This window comes from Mixophyes fleayi, chromosome 5 (genome assembly GCF_038048845.1).
Source record: "Mixophyes fleayi isolate aMixFle1 chromosome 5, aMixFle1.hap1, whole genome shotgun sequence".
NCBI classification, from domain to species: Eukaryota; Metazoa; Chordata; class Amphibia; order Anura; family Limnodynastidae; genus Mixophyes; species Mixophyes fleayi.
This window is the reverse complement of record NC_134406.1, coordinates 263886665-263907725: the sequence shown is the minus strand read 5'-3', so window position 1 is coordinate 263907725 and position 21061 is coordinate 263886665. Positions and strand designations below refer to the sequence as shown.

The window sequence follows — 21061 nt, the reverse complement described above, 5'->3', positions numbered from 1 at the left end:
CTTTATTTGTCTTCAAAAAAAACGTAACCGATATTTGCACAAGGTTTACAGACCCTGCGGAATTTTGCCTCTCAGTGAACTGCGCGTTCTAGATACAATGTTTCAAGCTTTAAATGAGACCTCAATGCAACCGAATGAATAGAAAACATTGAAGTCCAGCACAGGAAAGAAGCAGTTTGTCTGCGATAAGAACCAATGGTGTTATAGCATCTAATGTGCTCCAAGTGCTTGAAAACTGCAAAATGCTGGAAGCAGCCCTGGGGTGCAAAACGTCGTGGTTTAGTTTATTTAGTAATATCAACGGCTTGAGGAAGGTCACCGAGATCACCTCCAGAAAGACGGCGCTCATATAATATAACCTTCATACTGTAGAGCTGTGCTTTATATTCCACGCACCAACGAAGCATGCAGCCTGTCCGAGAGCAGAGGGTGAGGTCATACTGCAGCGCAATCTACAATCACCACCACAGGGCACTGAAGCAGAATGACATGGGCACATAAACAGCACTGCCGAAAATACTGCTTAGTAACAAGCTGGAAAAAACACATAATAAATAAATGTGTGTAATTATATATATATATATATATATATATATATATATATATATATATATATATATATTATATAAACACACGTGCGTCAGTCACATGGCATGCTGGGACCTGCAGTTCCACATTACAGAGCGCTAGATTGCAGGAAGGCATTGCTGGGACTTCTAGTTCCACAAAAGCTGGAGAGTCACAGGTTACCAAGCATATCGTGGGTTTTGACACTTCATTCCAGCAACTGGCTTTTCACAGATAATGACCCTTTAATTAAGAGTGGGTTTTATTTCAGACCTGGAGTACACATGGCTTATATTTCCAACCAGCTGATAAACCACAGCCCTCCATAGACTTGTGCAGAACATTACTGGTAAACACAAGGAGCGGCCATCTTGTTATTTTCGGCAATCATCTCAGGGCCGGCAGGTACTGTGGTCCACGGCAAGCGCTGCAACTTTTAGGACATTTTCCTTTAGGTTTTTGATTTTCTTGCACGCATCCATTATATTTTTTGTGTTTGTCTTCCATCCTACCGTCTTGCAGAAATGAACAAGTTCTCCACACAGGCAGCAAACGATCGCTGGATAAACTTGACAAGCATTTGATTTCTGTCCGGGTAAGCAGTCTGTTCCTGCCGCGTTCAGATTAGCGCACACCGTCAGTGTACCACTCGTGCACATGAACCCATAACTAGCAATTATAAAAGTCCTCCATCAATGGAGATTAAGTGCGTTACAACACAATATACTAAAATTATATTTATATAAACTACATAAAAGCAAATGACGTTTCTCTAAGAGATAATTGCAATATCCAATTAGATGACATTACTCAATGCATTAAAAATGAGACCTTGGATAACTTAACCAGACTACAACTTCCAAAGAAAGAGCAAAACATCCCTGCATTATTTATGTTTGCACAGTAAACGGGTAATTAATGAAATGAACGGTGAGGGGGTTTTTCGCCGCAGCAGCAATATTTAATGAAGCAGAATTAAGTCTGAAAACTAGGCCACGGCCTAAGAGATTGACTTGAGGAGCAGATTATAGGTCCTGACAGGTCCAGAGAGCGGTGACTGATATAATCTGCCTCCAGTCCGGTCCTGTCAGATGTGCAGTGATCATTAACGTGGAAGCAGGCTGCCTGCAGACCAGCTCCCGCACTTGACGTGGGAGGAAGACTCTTGTGCTAGGAAGACCAACATAACCTTTAAAAAAAAGGACCACTAAATCTAATATACAAGTGTAGGCTAATATAGAGAGCAGCTAATAACATATACAGCTCTGAGCGAAGATATTTGTGAGAACACTGTGATGGCGGAGGGAGACTTCCTGACAGTAACTTCACTGAAGGACACCGCCGGATCTATTAGCGGATAACAAGAAGCAGTTTCTATCTGTACTTACATATTCTAATATGGGCAGCACAGTGGCTCAGTGGTGAGCACTTCTGCCTTACAGCACTGGGGTCATGAGTTCAATTACCGACCATGGCCTTATCTGTGTGGAGTTTGTATGTTCTCCCCGTGTTTGCGTGGGTTTCCTCCGGGTGCTCCGGTTAATTGGCTGCTTTCAAATTGACCCTAGTCTGTGTTAGGAAATTTAGACTAAGCCCCAATGGGGCAGGGACTGATGTGAGTGAGTTCTCTGTACAGCGCTGCGGAATTAGTGGCGCTATATAAATAAATGGTAATAATAAAAACAGTGATCGTCTTTTAAAGCCCAAGCAACTCTACTAAGTTATTGCAATGTATATTTCTATAAAGCTATGTTAAACACTAAACCCCCCCCCCCCACCCCCAAACAAAAAAACAGCTTGCAAGCACATCTTTACAACCTGTGATTATGCAAGGCATGCAAACAGGGGGGAAGGGGGGGGGGGGGGGAATTACAGACAACCATTCTGCCTATTTTATTGTACATTGTTCAGTTTGGTGGGTCACCACTTTCTTATAGGATTTACACCCGATAACATCAAGCAGTGAAGGCAGGACAAGCTAGTCCACTGAATAATGCAAGATCATTAGATAAAGGTATGTCTGCCAATTAGCTGTCAGATCGGACTACGGGCACGCCCAATCCGCCCAGTTGTGGCCTAGGAATGCTATACCAACTCTTTTTACAATTCGGAAGTCCTGATAATTTCTAGTTCTTCTGTCCGTGATTCAGCAACGAGATGAAATTTATGTGGTGATCAAACTTCCAGGTCTATTTAAAACTGTATACATTATTATATGTTGGTTTATACAGTCTATATCGTTATTACTATGAAATACAAGTACAGGATCTATCATCTACAAGGTTTTGGATTTAGGGGTTTCCAGTAAATACTTTTCCCTTAATTTGCAGCACATAAAATATATCCATTTTTAAATATTACCATAATCATACATTATTCATCAGAAAAAGAAAAAAAAATCTTTCAAGAATAATAAAATCAACCTTTTATATACTGCTTGGAAGGTAATTCCCCTTAAAAATGTTAAGAGGAGTAATTTTACTCCACAGGAAGAAAATAAGTAAATAAATGTAACGCGACCACTCTCAAAAAAATTTCTTAAAAAGGATAATACAAAGTAAAACTGAAACTTCAGAATATCCCTAGTAAAATCCCATCCCAACAGATTATGTGGGGTACGATATTCAGGATCTCCAGTCGTTGACCCAATATCCTACACCCACCGCTGTGACTCCTGAACGCTATCCACTGGCGGTCTGTTGTCAATGGACCCCAAGTAAGTAGCTTTTTAGGGTTTTTACTTGGGACACTCCACCCAAAACTGAAAATTACATCGTAGCATTGGTCTATGAAGCGATCCAGCGCGTATATAAAGATGGGCGCCTTAATCCAACTTAAACGGCAAATTCAGTTAAAAAGTAGTTTCTCATCCATCATCTTCCCACCCTAACTAGCCGAGCCCTTGCGTTCTACGCCAGACACCCCGTAGTTTAGGAGGACTCACCCCCGCCAGCGCGGCCGCGCATCTTTTCCTGCCGATGAAAACCAGGAGCAGTTTAAATTCAAACAGATCCGTGTCGGTTTCCAACACAGCGGCTGATTGGATGAAACAGATGCTCCTCCAAACCGCGGGGGGGGGGGGAGGTTGGGCTCGGAAGACCAACGGATCGGTTAGTTGTGGGTTGTAGGGAAATTATTATATTTTAGCTGAAGTTATCCAATAATCCTCCTGGCTGGACAGACCATGACTTACCTCTATAGATACTACATATAGATACAAAGCCCACAGCAAAACTGTTTTGCACTTCCCGAAAACGGAGACGAGACATTACTTTGTCTGAGTCATAACAGTTACCCTGAGTCACACTGCCAGGAATTTTCCATGATATCATCAGTCCGAGTGATGTCAGACTGCTGACATGTCTCCCTTCTTATTCAGTTCCTTATAATTTCAATATAAGAACATTTAACACGTTAGGGGCTATTTGCACACTCTGGAAGCATATAGATTTAAAGGGGAAGGTCAGCTTTCATATTGCACCAAAACAGTATGTTCCCAAACTCCTGAACACTGTAAAAAAACAAAAATTATGAAAAAAAAGCCCGAAGCCCTAATCTGCAGAAGTGTAAATTTAATGTTACAGCATTTATCCTTTATATACTCACATACTATCAAACGTCCAGGTCTGTTTAAAGTTGTATAACTTATTATATGTTGGTTTATACAGTCTACACTGTCACTACTGTGAAATACAAGTACAGGATCCATTATCCAGAAGGGTTTGGATTAGGGGATTTCCAGTAAATATTTTTCCATTAATTTACAGCACCTAAAATATACCAAGTTGCAAATATTACCCTGATCGTACACTATAACGGGAAAAAAAAAAAAAAAAAAATCAAAAAAAAAAAAAAATCAACCTTTTCATACACTGTTTGGAAGGTAATATCCTTTAAAAACATTAAGAAGAGCAATTTCACTCCACAGGAAACTGAAAAAGTAAATAAAAATAAAATAAATGATTATTTATGTGCGGTACGGCATTCAGGCTCCAGCGGGTGACCCAACATCCTACGTACCCACCGCGGAGCACTCCTGCAAACTATCCTGTTTATATATTTACAGAAGATGGACTTATCCCCACTCTATAAAAGGTGTTTGTAGATCTGAATAGTGAGGGAAGGATCCTGCCCAATAGCTTCCCCTCTATCCCCCTATTTTTATCCAGGAAAAGTGGGGTCCCCAGAAGAGGAAACCCCCTCAAACACCAAACGAGGTCAGTGCGTTTAATATAGTGGAATAGTCTTAATATCTATAATCTGTATAAGCAAAGCTTGTGTAGGACCCCCCCCCCCCGCCCCAACTGCGGGCACCCCAGCAATCAGGGGAGGGTCTCCTATATAACCTGGTCCTTTCCACCGATCATTAATCTATAGACAGCACATTAATGAATAAATACCTGGGATCATACCTTGGTGAGGGAGGCCTTAATGTCAGACGTATCCAGCCACATTCCACATGCTATTCATAACCTGAAAAGTAAATGAAAAGAATAAAATGTGATTTTCTTTTTTGTCATTTAAAATAAATAAATTAGCACCTAAAAACAGATTTAGCATTGTTAATAGAAACAATCATTAATTTGAAAGTTTTTATTTTAATTTTGTTTGTTTGTTTTTTTAAAACGGAAAAGGGAACCTGTTATCGATACACAAAGGAGGCAGAATGTAGAGAGCTGAACCAATGTCCATGAGAATAAAACCTATCCATTCCTTAGTAACCAGCTGCCTCCTCCGGGTACAGGGTACTCTCCCTATCTATCCATTCCTTAGTAACCAGCTGCCTCCTCTGGGTACAGGGTACTCTCCCTATCTATCCATTCCTTAGTAACCAGCTGCCTCCTCTGGGTACAGGATACTCCCCTATCTATCCATTCCTAGTAACCAGCTGCCTCCTCTGGGTACAGGATACTCCCCTATCTATCCATTCCTAGTAACCAGCTGCCTCTTCTGGGTACAGGGTACTCCCCTATCTATCCATTCCTTAGTAACCAGCTGCCTCCTCCGTGTACAGGGTACTCTCCCTATCTATCCATTCCTAGTAACCAGCTGCCTCTTCTGGGTACAGGATACTCCCCTATCTATCCATTCCTTAGTAACCAGCAGCCTCCTCCGGGTACAGGGTACTCTCCCTATCTATCCATTCCTAGTACCCAGCTGCCTCCTCCGGGTACAGGGTACTCTCCTATCTATCCATTCCCTAGTAACCAGCTGCCTCCTCCGGGTACAGGGTACTCTCCCTATCTATCCATTCCTTAGTAACCAGCTGCCTCCTCCGGGTACAGGGTACTCTCCCTATCTATCCATTCCTTAGTAACCAGCTGCCTCCTCCGTGTACAGGGTACTCTCCCTATCTATCCATTCCTAGTAACCAGCTGCCTCATCCGGGTACAGGGTACTCTCCCTATCTATCCATTCCTAGTAACCAGCTGCCTCCTCCGGGTACAGGGTACTCTCCTATCTATCCATTCCTGGTAACCAGCTGCCTCCTCCGGGTACAGGGTACTCTCCTATCTATCCATTCCTTAGTAACCAGCTGCCTCCTCTGGTACTCTCCTATCTATCCATTCCTAGTAACCAGCTGCCTCCTCCGGGTACAGGGTACTCTCCTATCTATCCATTCCTAGTAACCAGCTGCCTCCTCCAGGTACAGGGTACTCTCCTATCTATCCATTCCTAGTACCCAGTTGCCTCCTCCGGGTACAGGGTACTCTCCTATCTATCCATTCCCTAGTAACCAGCTGCCTCCTCCGGGTACAGGGTACTCTCCCTATCTATCCATTCCTTAGTAACCAGCTGCCTCCTCCGTGTACAGGGTACTCTCCCTATCTATCCATTCCTAGTAACCAGCTGCCTCATCCGGGTACAGGGTACTCTCCCTATCTATCCATTCCTAGTAACCAGCTGCCTCCTCCGGGTACAGGGTACTCTCCTATCTATCCATTCCTGGTAACCAGCTGCCTCCTCCGGGTACAGGGTACTCTCCTATCTATCCATTCCTTAGTAACCAGCTGCCTCCTCTGGTACTCTCCTATCTATCCATTCCTAGTAACCAGCTGCCTCCTCCGGGTACAGGGTACTCTCCTATCTATCCATTCCTTAGTAACCAGCTGCCTCCTCTGGTACTCTCCTATCTATCCATTCCTAGTAACCAGCTGCCTCCTCTGGGTACAGGGTACTCTCCTATCGAAGTCTGTTTTCAGATCACCAACTCTTCTAGATGCCATCAACACTTTCAAAATGTGTTCTATGACACAAACCAGCAGTGGGTTTTTTTTAGGGTTTGTTTTTTTTTTATGTACAAAAGATATAAGACGTGCAAAAATAAACCTTTCTAACGGTTGTACTCACACACCACATGTAAGTCATCGTGTGTAAATGGATAATTGTTATATAATTCGTACAAACTATTTGAACTGACTAATATGCCTAAATATAGTAAACAGAGTAAAGTATGATAAAACAATAACCAGTATTTCCACACACTGCTCCGGACATTCTCCTAAATAAAATGTTTAGTGCAGTGCTCTTCATAGTAACTGCAGTAAAAAACAAACAAATAAAAACCACCCACTCAGGAATCAGGTATATAACAAACAATGAACAGCAGAAATATTTTACAGATGAGATCCCATAAAGGGGTGAGTGAGTGTAATATATATATACATATATATATATATATATATACATATATATATATATATATATACACACACACATATACATATACACGTTAACCCGTGCATGATACTCATGCATTCTAGTCAAATCAAGCTACTTAAGGTGTTAAAAAGGTTCTTGTCATGCATTTGGGCCTAGCCCAGGCCTCCTCAGGGGAAGAGCGTTACTTCCTGACGCAAGCGCCCTTTTTTTAACGTGGTTTTGTCCACATGTCACCACCTCATCATTTTTCTCCATCACCTCATCCTTCATCTTCATCAAGCTACTTAAGGTGTTAAAAACTCCCCACTGTCACCCCCGGCGACCACCAACCACTCCCAACTGTCACTTCTCCTTCAAGAAATATATAGGTCAGTGTATAACTCTGCCCAGCAGGTGGCGCTGCAGCTTGGTTTTGTTTTTTTCACACACACGCCACTATGCATTTATATAGTAGATATATATTTTTTTTGGGGAGAGAACAGCAGTGTCTCATGTGCAGTAGTTCACATTTTAGTATTTCAAGTTTAAAAAACACTGTACACACTACGCATGACTGGGGAGGATTAGTTTAGGATCAATTCCTTTCTTCCCGCAAATTAAAGATGTATTTAACTGTACAAATGGGGTTTGTTTTTTTTGTTTTTTTATTTTGAAACCACATAAACAAGTAAATGAACATACTGTTAGTTTAAGCAATAACGCTGTACATCTGAACCATAAACGTCATGACACTTTAACAGTGATGAAAAATAGCACTTTTAACAACACGGAAGTATAGACAGCCGAGCAAATATCAAATGTGAAACAATCATAAGGCAGCGGTGGTTTTGCATTTTTGAGAAAGGGAACGGGATAGGAGAAAAGGGGAGGGTAAAGGTCAGGGGGGGAGGGGAAGAGGGGGAGTATTAACCTCTCAATCTATTAGTTACAAATCAAGAATTTCCCGGGATGGAGGATTGTTGCCAATTAAACCAAGGTGACCACACTTCCCTAAATTTTGGTAAGGTATCATTCAACTGGGCAGATATATGCTCCATATAGGAGATAAACCAAATATGGTTAATCAGTTCTGCTTTAGAAGGGGCCGTGGGTTGTTTCCAGACTCTTGCTATGAGTAGTTTGGAAGCTTGGTAAATGTGTGCAATTATGCAATTGTACAAATGGTTTTTAATGGAAGTGCTGGCATGTGTATACTGTTCAATACACTAAATCACCACGACAACTGAAAATTACACTGTATTTTCTTATTTTACTTCAAGTTTAGGGAGGTTTAAAGTCATATTTCTTCGTAACGGCTCAATTTTTTTTATTTATTTTTTTCGGGGGGACGTTTGAGTGCACAATATATTACATACAAGGGGAAAGGGAGATACCTGAAATAACTAGAACTTCTTAAAATCAGCCGATATTGCAATATATGTTCAGCATTAAAAAATAATAACCGTTTGTTACCAGTTTTATGAAAGCGTGGAGCGTCATTTGAGCAGATTATAGGTCAATACTTGAATGTTGGATGGATTTTTGCACAAATATGACAATGATCAATGAGCAACTTGAGTCAGAATACATAAAACGGTTTAGTATCCGGTATACGTAATAGAAAAGTGATACAAGTATCCACTGTGAAAAGTAATACAGAAATATCACAGATAAAGCTCATCAACTCCCTGGTAGAAAATGCAAGCTTAAAATAGCTGTTACAGGAGTAAATCAGCAGTGAAAACTAACACTGGAAAAGGAAACAAATTGTAATAAATTAAAGATACAAAGACAACGGGTACTATGGTACATTCACAGGTAGTATCTGCAGACACAGGTTGGACCCCGCAGGTTAAGTGTTAAAACACTTAACCCGACATTGCGGCTTTAAATTAACAGTAATATAAGTCGCAATGACGTCAAAGTGTAGTGTCGGAGAGCTCTTCATTCGGAACAAGTTGCAGTCAGCATGCTGGTGCCATCGGAGATGTGCAGCGTATAATTATACCGAAATCGGTTTCCACTAAGTTTCGACTTTTATTTGTAGGTTTCCTCGGTGTCAGATTTTTCAATATTGAAAAACCTTTCACTCACAAGGCAGGGGTCTGTTGCAGGCAATATAGGTTTTGTAGTTAAGACTGGATCTGTTAATTGCCCTAATATACCATTATGTAGTGTATGTATAAACTCTTGTAAAAAAAATAAAATAAAAAAAAAATTCTGTATAAAATGTCGATTTCTGATCACTTCACTGTTCATTAGGACCATTTATGTATAAAAGACTAATGCACACCCCAATGAGAATTATTATGGATTTAAAAATATGTGTGAGCTGCATGAATATTATACTTCAATATTCACAGAACTACTCAGCGACTTTGAATACACTTTTAAAACTTACACTCACAAAAAGATTTGAGCTCAACACCCAGCAATGGTGCTCTAATACAGGTGTGGACAAACCAGTATACAGTGCACGACTCGGACAATTCTACCAGCCATAGAATACACTTACATAGATCTCAGTAATTACCCCAAAACTCTACGCAGGTCTTTAAAAATGATTTACGGTTTAGTGCAAAACGGACAGATCAGCCTAAAAAGCAGTTTTATAATTAAACCTGTCGCTAGGGACATATGGGTGGAGTGCTGTATAGAGGACAACGGCAGGGTTACGCAAGGTCTAGATCATGCAATGTACGATGGGCACATTGGCTGCCTGATTTTCCTGTCTATCCGCATCACAGGTGTGATCACCAACACCCATATAATATAGACGGATTAATAAAAAAAAAAAAAAAAAAGTTTGCAAAGATTATTCACTTACAAAGGGGTAGCAGGATAACTGTATATCTGTTGGATGATACTATATGCACCAGTGATGGCCCCCACCTGTGGCCCTCACCTTTTTCCTGTTTTGATGTCAGATTTGATTGCTATAACTTGTGACCCTTGTTCATCTTACATTAAGATCCCTGCTTATATGTTACAAGGCGACACTTTCTTTGATTAAATGTATTGCTTTAAAGTTATTACTAAGATTAATGGCCCTTTAAAGGATGAAGTATACTTGCCAACTTTTCCTCGTTGGCTTCAGGGAGATCCCAGGGGAGGTGGGTGTGCGGGGGCGGGGCTTGACTGATCTCATGTTGGCCCCGCCCACTAAATGATTGTCACAATTTTGGCCAATTATAGCAAGGGGCGTCGCTAAGATGACAATATTTGCATCATTAATCCCCACCCCCACCACTTATCTATTGTGGGAGCGAAAAACCGGGAGGTTGCCTCTCCCGGGAGGTCTCCCAGAGATGCGGGAGTCTCCCGGAATTTCCGGGAGAGTAGTCAACTATGCGTTAAAGAAAAGCAGCTAATGAATCTCTAGAGACTGAAGTGTCTTTTACATTTCTGTCTCCATTACTGAAGTCATGTTGTCTTATCTGTCAGTCTTTGATTAAATCCATGAAAATGGCCACCTCCATAGGCATCAATACATGGACATAGGACATAATTTCTGAACTGTGTCATCATGCCACAGATGGCGAAGCCAACCACGTCTTGTACTGGCTCAGCATCAGGGAGAATGCCAGACTCTTCAGGGAGTGAGCGAGATCACCCCTATTTCAGGGAGTCTCCCTGACATTCAGGGAGAGTTGGCAAGTATAGGTTAAAGGGCAGTCCCATGTAGCCCCTGGAGGTTGCCTCTCAGATATACACTGAACAGCAGCAGGCCATCTGGGTAGGAGTGTGTATAACTATCACTTGTGGAATAAGTCCTGCTTGTGTCTATTTTTGCATGAATATTTAGAATGACATGAAGCTTCCTCAGTCTAACAGACACCCCACATTCTTTTCAACCTCCCAGGAGTCTATTGCCATCTATCCTGCTAATCCCGGATGCTTCGGGCAGCGTCCAAAAAAAAAAAAAACTACACTTCTGTACACAGGATCTGTCCGCGTGAATTTATAAACAAATAAATTCCTTTATATCCTGTGTAGTTAGATCTTCTTCCCATAAGCACAGCCGGTATTCTCTAAACATTTATAAGCATTTAAATAAGGAGCCAGTGTCTCTTTTGCAGACCTATTAGCAGTTTCTTAGATGTGTGTAGACAGAAAATATGCGTCAACCATTTCAATCATGACAAAGCTGCAGAGTGTTCACCAAGGACCATCACTCTGGATCATAAAATTAGTATTTTGGTTGATAATCTGGGGTCCAGACTAATCCCCATCACCACCACTTCAACTGAATGATGCTAGTATGATCAAAAAATATCCTTCCATATGTCTTGTCAAATTGACTTTTCTTTAATGGAAAAATAAATGGTATTTTTGTAAGTTTGTTTGCCCTAAACTCTGCATTGAGAAAACAAGAGACAGCTATAAACTATACGCTTTTCATAAAAATATGATTTGTAATGAATAAAGTTTATGCTTTACGAGACGCTACAGTAATTTTGTCACATCTCGATAAGATTTGATCTTGTGGATACTTTTACTGAATAAAGTATCAAGCAACAGTATATTGTTTTATTATAAGTTTGGCACAGGGAACAATTAATTTCCAGTGGTAAAGTGGAATTTAAGTAGCTACAAACATCAGTTCATATTCCTGTTAAACACAAACATGCAGAAACAAAAAAAAAAAGTTAAGATTAAAACAAGCAATTTTAGTTTTTTTTAATTTTAATTTAAAACCAGCATTCCAACCCCCACTTGTATCTCTGCCATGCACATAGCCCTTTGTTTGGCTGGTGATGTGCTAATTAGCCATGTGACTCCTTAGCACTATAAAGCTTAGCTCAAGAGGTGTTTGATTAAATTCTGAAGAGTTCATTTTCAAAGAGACAACCCCCACAAGTCAAGGTTGTATCCGCCCAATAACGCTTCAATTGCTTATACAAACTCTTATGTAGCAGCCCCAGAGTGTGTAGGCAGTTGCTGAATTATAATCGTTCAACCTCCTTTGAGCAGACTCACTAGGTCAAGTTTATCACATTACAAATCATTAAAATAAATAGATTGTTCTAACCCGGCACAATTCTTACTCACAAACATCAAACAACAGTCAGACCATATAAACCTCCAATGTTCACCAATTCCACGTAATAAAACAATGCACAGCCACGCACATGAAAGATTCAGGTTACAAACAGTTAGTCTGAATAGCACAAGAAATTTAGCTGCAAACTCTTTACAAGCAGGTGCAAAACTACAAATCCCAGCATGCCAGCCATCCAATCAGCTGCTCTGGAGACAAGAGGTGTCCGGAACGGTGAAGTTCAAATTTCTCCTGCCAGACTTTGAATCAAGGATGAAGTATCACCCCAAAGTCTTGTATGCTTAAATATATATCACACTGCATACGAAAGCCAGTGTAATACGGCGCTAAATATCTAAAAATAAAAGCTACCTTCACGTATCTACACAAAGATGGGAACATTCTGCAGGCGCCAAGTCTAAAGAGCAAAGAAAAAAAAAAAAGTACATGAGGCAAGAAAATCTTGTTAGATCAGTTTTACATGGAGATGACGGTCCTCATTTACAGTGGAAACAATACCAAAACATAATATAAACTAGAGATACTCAGGCTCGGTTCCTCGAGAACCGAACACACCCGAAGTTATGGGATCCAAACGGCCTCTGTACTTTCGCGCGCACTCTGAATTGAAAAAGAGGCAAAACGTCATTGGTACATAGTCGGATCTCGGGAGTTTTGGATTCCTTTTTACGATCCAACATCACAGAGGGTGGGAGATAGGGCTGACCCCCATTTTTCTTTTCCAACACTGCTGTGTGCCAATATGTCCTAGATGTGGTAGGAACTGCCGTGTGTTTGTGTCATTGCTCTGTCGCTTACCATCCAGCCAGGTCACTGCAGTCTTTGTCCGAAAGTGTATGAAAATAATATTGTGACCTGTGAGGTGGTCAAAATTGACTACAAATGACTTGAAATTAGTGTTAGAGGTTAATAATAATGTAGGAACAAAAAAAAAAAAAAAATAGGAAGAGCAAAATTATATGTTTTTAGCAAATTTTAGGATTTTTTCTAAAAACACAAAGCTAATCCAGATCCAAAACCAGGTCACGGGGGTCAGTGAACATCTCTAAATATAACATAGCAATGCAAGGGTGACAAATACATTTATTTCTTGGCATATAGCACACAAATGCTGGACAGCTTTATTTTTACACTGCAAATTAGAGATGACTGAGCTAAGGCACGCCCTCTCCCAGCCAAATCTGTCCACACCTTTCAAATTTGCCCCCTGCAGTGCAACACTGTTCTACATCAAGGTGCAAATTTGCTCCTTTATATTTTTTTTTCTCCTCTCCTAAACGCTCATTGAGGCCCTATAGGGTTAGTAACTTCCACCTCACATTTTCTTCCCTTCAGCAATTTACAAACGGTTGAGCATCGCGTCAGTCCCGAGAAACATGATCCATTCCGTCATCGCACGCAGTCTGGTGACCTTCAAATAGTGCCACACAACAGTTACGACCCAGCTAACATGAGAACTGCAAGATGCCTCAGATAAAGTCTGTCACTATGAATCCAGCCTAAATCAAGCCCAGTCCTGTCTGCTTCTAGCACGGAACAACTGCACTAGCTGCCCCGGGCTGACTGTTCTGTCACAAGTCACTTAAGATGATTCCATCTGAAACCATTCAACGCACTGCATTCACTGGCAGAGATATCAGCCACTACAAAGAGTGCGTATTACTGTGGTCAATGGAGTCACAAACCAGACACTAGACAGCTACCAACGAGGTAGCCGTCATGCAAATGTGAAAAACCGAACATTAAAAAGTACAGGTTGGGCAACATCCTAAATGCACGTTATTTCTACACATAAAATTTTTCTCAATAATGGTATTAAATTTGCAAATCCCTCCGTCATAAATGCCCCAGGCTACTAAACGCAGACATTTGTTATGCTCTCCTCACATAAAACCCCCCCCTCACACTACAATGTGTTTACAAAAAACATTCAATCTGCAAAACAGGAATCCATTATCTTTATCAAGCCAAATGCATATCTAAACACCTCTTAACTGCATTCACAATATGTTCCTATTGCAGTTTTTCAACTATGCGCATCAGTAAGGAACTAAACAGAAAACGAAAAACAAAAACACTGTAAAGCAACTTAAGTTAAAAAACACACAAAAATGCCAATATGTACTGTCACGTAGGCCTTAGGCGTTATTTCCATTAGCTGTTGGTGAGAGCAGAAGCTCCTGGGACCAGTGTACTGACCATTGCCAGCTTGATGAGGTCACCGGATGTTTCTCAGAAACACAGTGAGCGCGCTCCTGCCAGTACATGGGATGTTCCCTCACTCATTAATACTCATGAATATTCATAGCTGTGCAAAGACTTACCAGGTAAATGTAATAGGGTGAATATGGAAAATTATACAGCCATAATTAACAGTAAATTATATGTTTTGTTATGCGTTACCTGTTCAGATATCTGTGCAGTGTAGGCGAAAGGTTCACTTAAATACCCCAGACGGCTCTTACCAGTCTTCCTCCAACATTTTGGTTTCATCTAATTATAAGGTTAACATTTCTTTTCATCTTTGATGCGTTTATTCGACACACCGAAACTACTTTTGATTAGTTTTTGACTCCTTCTAGTGTACCGGTCGCCTACACGCAGCCATTATTTTGGGGCTATATCATCAATTTATATATCGCCACTAATTCCGCAGCGCTGTACAGAGAACTCACTCACATCAGTCCCTGCCCTATTGGAGCTCACAGTTTAAATTCCCTAATATACACACACACACAGACAGAGACAGACTAGGGTCAATTTGTTAGCAGACAATTAACCTACCAGTATGTTTTTGGAGTGTGGGAGGAAACCGGAGCACCCGGAGGAAACCCACGCAAACACAGGGAGAACATACAAACTCCTCACAGATAAGGCCATGGTCGGGAATTGAACTCATTACTCCAGTGCTGTAAGGCAGAAGTGCTAACCACTGAGCCACAGTGCTATATCAACATTCCACACCTCCCAACCATCCCGATTTTGATGAGACTTTCCCAATTCAGGAACCGCAAAAGAAAAAAAAAAGAGTCTTAACAAAAAGTGGGAGGAGTTTTACCCATAGTCGCTCATATGTGGGCAGAGTTTCGAAGGGGCTCATTTTGTCCCGATTCTAAATGTTGGGAGGTATGATATTCAAACCCATCAATCTAGTAGGAACTAGAGCCACAACTGAGGTATGTGTGAATTATAGATCAAACATTGGTTCCACCCACAAAATGGCTACCTCCGCAGTGAACAGACCATTACACATCATGGTCGAAACTTATTTCTCAATAAAACTATTAATTATATTTACCCAGCGCAAATATCAGTCTGTCTAAACAGAGGGCACAGCAGAGAAACACAGATATTTGTCCTACACGGAAGCTGGAAAATACTACAGAGTAAGCTCAACTCTCAGCCATTCCTGCAAACAGTGTTAATTTAGAACCAAGCGATAGTGCGGACATTAGCTGCTCGTGCTGTAATAAAAATGGCAATTTCCTATAACTTTACCCCAACAGCTTATTTTCTACCATTCCCACAATCTAACTGGTCATTTACTTAATGGGTTTAGAAAAAAAGCCTTTACAGCCGACACACTACAGGAGCCAAATCTGTTATCGACAACGCTGACACAGCATTAATAAGATGCGTACATTGGGGTTCTGCCCACAAAACGGCTGCCACATTTGCATAGTCAAATAATCCACTTTAATAAAGCTGAATAATTAAAGCAGTTAAGAGCAAAACTGTAGATGTTCCTCTGGTCGCAACCACTGAATTTCTGCAAGATGCACAGAAAGCAACAGGAAAGCACTGAAGTCCTGAACATCCCTTAATCACAGGTCAAAGAACCGTAGTCGCCATTAAGACAATTGCAAATACCACTATTTTCAGACAGCCATGTTGTTATTTTCTTGTAATCTCCAGTAAGACCCAAGCAGTTGCCCAAATAATTGCTTAAAAATTGAAAAGCCATTCATGTGGACATTTACCAATCCCACCCTCCGGCTTACGTTAGGATGAATATTCTTTCAACAGGATATAAACCTGATTCATTAAGGATCTTAACTTGAGAAACTGCTTATTTCAGTCTCCTGGACAAAACCATGTTACAATGCAAGGGGTGCAAACTAGTATTCTGTTTTGCACATAAGTTAAATACTGACTGTTTTTCATGTAGCACACAAATATCAACTTTAAATTTCAGTGTACAAATAAGCTATCAAGTATGTGTGCTACATGAAAAAAAACAGTCAGTATTTAACTTATGTGAAAAACAGAAAACTAATTTTGCACCCCTTGCATTGTAACATGGTTTTGTCCAGGAGACAAATGAAGAGGTATCTTATTTCAAAGATCCTTAATGAATCAGGCCCTTGGAGCTTAAATCTCACAAAAATATACAATTTTATATATGTTCCCGTCAACACGAACAAATGTACACCACAGGATTCTAAAGCCAAATACGATTTAAATGCATCTAAAAAACTAAATAAAATGTAGAAATAAAAAGCAAAGCAGGCAGACAGCAAAACGCATAGGATTCAGCCCACTAAACTCGACAAAGAAACCAAGCTGCGAACAGGAAATCACTTGACCATTGAACTGCAATTTCATGCAGTGGATGCCAGTGAGATCCCACATGACAAATCTCGTTGGCTGCCAGAGAAGGCTGCATGACCATATGCTGCCGTTTCATTAGACTGTGGAAAAATACTGATTAAACACTTTTTTTTTTTTTTTTTTTTTTTTTAGTGCACCTCTCTAAAGGCTAACACATGTTAAAGCCTGATCAATGCACTACTGTAGGCCTTAAGGCCTACGGCCGAGCAAAAAAATGAAATAAAAAAGCTTTTCAATCTTTGTAGAGATAAAGCTTGAACATGAAAGTTGAGTTTCCATTGTCTGCAGGGGTTAATCTGCATTCCAGCGGCGTCAGCTGCTAACACGAGGACACACACAGAATGCAGCAGCCATCTTGTTTCCTGATCGCTTCAGCCTTGAGATTGGAAATAGAGGTCACTGCTGTTTTTATGTTGAACAGGAATATCCCCCCCACCTGTGACTTTTTTTTATGCCAAATACAACTGCATTGTTCTTCATTTTTCCACACATTGAGAGAGAGAGGAGTTCTGACCCAATGTGTGTTCGCATTAAACAAAACAGACGGCGAATAATAATCCCACAAATACGAGAAGGCACCGCAGTAAGATACTAAATACATCAATGCTGCACATAAACTTTCAGTATGTGAAAATAAAGACGGGTGGGTGACTTGTGGACGTCTTGTGATGTCACTCCTGGCACCGGACCAGCACATCTCACAGGCGAGCAAAGCCAGGCGTGTTCTGTGCGGAGCAAAATTGGTCTTTGCGGCCCAGAGGTCAGGCCAAGAATTCCAGTGAAGAAATGTACCATATAAACCAGCAGCATTCCCTGCACATCTTACACAAGTACAATAAACCACAGCCCCCCTCCCACCACCCCCCCTGAGAGAAGCAGCCACTCCTCCATTGCATTTCTATCCCTCCATTACATTGTGGGTCAGGTTCCCATACATTCTATATTTTCCAGGACAGCTCTACTTGTCCTCACCCAAAATCTAACTCACAATTTTTTAATTTTCCCATCATGTAACCTCATGAACCCAAATTAAAAAAAAAAAAAAAAAAAAAAAAAAACACGTGGGAAACGATTTCAACTACTATTGTTGTACCTTATTTTGGAACCCAACAAGTAATATGGGGCGGTTTTAAATAGCCTTAAAATAACGGAAGCCCTATGAAGTTAGTCGACTTTCTCTAAATGTTGGGACTTCGGGTAAAAGCTTAGCTATCAGCACAATATTACATATCTGTAAAGAGTTTGTATGTTTTCCCCGTGTTTGCGTTGGTTTCCTCCGGGTGCTCTGGTTTCCTCCCACACTCCGAAAACATACTAGTAGGTTAATTGACTGCTAATAAATTGACCCTAGTCTGTGGGTCTGTCTGTGTGTGTGTGTTAGGGAATTTAGACTGTAAGCTCCAATGGGGCAGGGACTGATGTGAATAAGTTCTCTGTACAGCGCTGCGGAATTAGTGGCGCTATATAACTAAATGGTGATGATACTCACTCCCAGGCAAAGGGAGAACCCCGATTTCTTTTTTTTGGTGGGCGAGAGGGTGGTTGCAAAATGCAATGTAAGGCAAGAGATTCTCTTTAAGAAGATACGTACGTAAAGGAAAAATATGACTAAAGATAGAATATTAAACCCGGCAGACAATACATACTGTACAGTTGAATATTTTAGCATATTTCAAAACGTAATATTAAGTTGCATTTTGCTGCATTTTCTCCTATGCTGCAATAGGTGAACAACTTTTAAAATCAGAATAAACTTTTGCATGCAAGGGTTAGCGACACCTACAGATTATACTATACGCAAAAAAAAAAAAAATGGAAAAAAAAAATCTAAAGCTTTTTATTTTTACTTAAAAAATTAAAACAAACAACTTTGCAGAGTACAACCAACATTATTGCTGGTAAATTTAAAGCACCTATTAAATGACTGCCTCAAGGCCACACAACAGTTCCATTGTTAAAGAACTAGCACATTCAACATAAACCTGCTCCTTGTACACAGACCCTAAGGAAGCCTTTGATCACTGGTCCTTAGAACTAGACAAGTCTAAATGCTGTACTGTATTGTTTGAATACATTCTCCTACATGGCGGAGTTGTTGTGGTTATCCAAAATCACCGCTGTGTCCGGGATCAATACGGATAGCGAGGACATGTACCAATATTGAGCCCTATAACCATAGGTAACGCCCTCAAACAGGAGCCCGCTATAGGTAACGCAACATTAGAGTGCAATTCTCACCTACGCAGTGAAGGCATCCATGTTGTGGGCAACATGGTGTCTCAGTGGTTAGCACTTCTGCCTCACAGCACTGGAGTCATGAGTTTGATTCGCGATCATGGCCTTATCTGTGTGGAGTTTGTATGTCCTCCCCGTGTATGCGTGGGTTTCCTCCCACACTGCAAAAACATACTAACTGCGCTCTCCAGCTACTCAGCTCACCTCCTCTCAGTCCCTCTGCCCTCTGTCTCCTCTCGCTTCTCTCCGCTCCCCTCAGTGACTCTCAACCTGTCATCCGTGCCCACCCTCTTGGGCCATAGTTACCTGCCTGTACTCACTTTTCCCCTCCCTCCCTCTCTTTCATGCTGTGCCTGAGCCCCCAGAGTTATAGTGCTTACTGTTACTTGTACTGTGCTGTTTCACCTTGTACTGTGCCATTGTTTGTCCTTGTACGGCGCTACGGATACTTTGTGGCGCCCTATAAATAAAAATTAATAATAATAATAATAATAATAATAATAATAATACTAGCAGGTTAATTGGCGGCTATTAAATTGACCCTAGATCTGTTTGTGTGTGTGAACATTAGGGAATATAGACTGTAAGCTCCTATGGGGCAGGGACTGATGTGAGCGAGTTCTCTGTACAGCGCTGTGGAATTAGTGGCGCTATATAAATAGCTGAAGATGATGGGTTACTATTAATGAAAATTCACAAGGAACCAGTATCAGAATAGAAATCAGACCACATGGATTTATTAGGAAGTACCTTAGTGATGTCAATACTCCCTAGCAAACAGATATTGGGTTATTTTGGGGGGGAACTGGACCAAGCACAAGAAATGCAGGATAAAGGGGAGAACAATGGGCTAAGAAATTTGACGAACCTGGACAATGGGACTACCACACATGCTAATTACCCCCATGTAATTCTCTGTACACCAGCCAAGTTTCTTGCCACACGCTACCCATACCAAAGTTAAGAAGTCTTTGGCGATTGTTTACACAATGAAACAAAAATTTTCATGGCAAGGTCTGTTAACACCATTTTTCTCTTTAGGGTAAGTAGTAAACTATAGATATCTAAAGCTGGGTGCACACTACAGGGTTTTCGTCCAATAATCGGCTCAACCAGCCGACATACGACCGCTTGTTCAAAAGTCGGGTCAGTGTGTGTAGCGACACGATGGTCGAAAGTCTGCTCAAATGGACGATTGTCGCCTCATTTGGTTGGTCGTACCGTTCAATATTTTCGTTCCAATCTCCTTTCTGTTGTGTAGTGTGTATAAGTTTCCGACCGATCCACGACAGTGAGTGCGAAATTACAGTCGTTGCTCACGACAACATGGCTGTAAAAGGTCGCTAAATGGACGTCCGCTCTTCCCTTTATCATCTAAAACAAGGCTAGTGTGTATGCAGTCCATGGACCGAGCGATCGGACCATCGATCGGGTTTAAAAACGATCGGCATAAAAAGTTGGTGGAAAATTCTGTAGTGTGTACCCAGCTTTGCCTCTAAGAAAGGTGCTCAGGTAATTAATGAGCAAAGTGGTTACTAATAATAGGAGGTACAACATATTACACCAATATAATGAACACACAAAATTGCAGTAAAAAAACTAAAAAAAAATTGTACATAACTTAAAACTTCCATTCCTCTCATACAACACTTGTTAATCAAGATGTCCAGTCACAATTAAACAAATTGCTACTTTTTTCCTCTCATGACACCAAATCTGGTCCCTGTAAAACAGAACCAGTGTGTATGTAATGCTCTTTGGCTGAGATGCAACAGTTCAAGAGACACAAAGAGAAATGCAGCTTATTCACGTACAGTTTTGCAGAGTTGGTTCACTGAAGAAAAGGTTTATTCCCACCTAAGATCACATTGCCAGCTTTAAACCTAATTCAATAGAGTTATTTCACTGATTAAAATGAGAAAGATCAGAAACTATTCAAGTCAT

General features: G+C 40.8%; 1 protein-coding gene across 4 annotated transcripts in view; it reads right to left on the bottom strand.

Annotated features, from left to right (window-relative positions):
- ZHX2 (zinc fingers and homeoboxes 2) overlaps positions 1–21061 on the bottom strand; it is a 43535-nt gene that overhangs the window by 11401 nt on the left and 11073 nt on the right. For 2 of the 4 annotated variants that reach the window (XM_075214021.1, XM_075214022.1), the window contains exon 2: positions 4968–5040. The gene's annotated coding sequence lies outside the window, so the exon portion shown is untranslated. The remainder of the gene's footprint in view (positions 1–4967; positions 5041–21061) is intronic. The other 2 variants (XM_075214018.1, XM_075214020.1) reach the window with 1 other exon arrangement.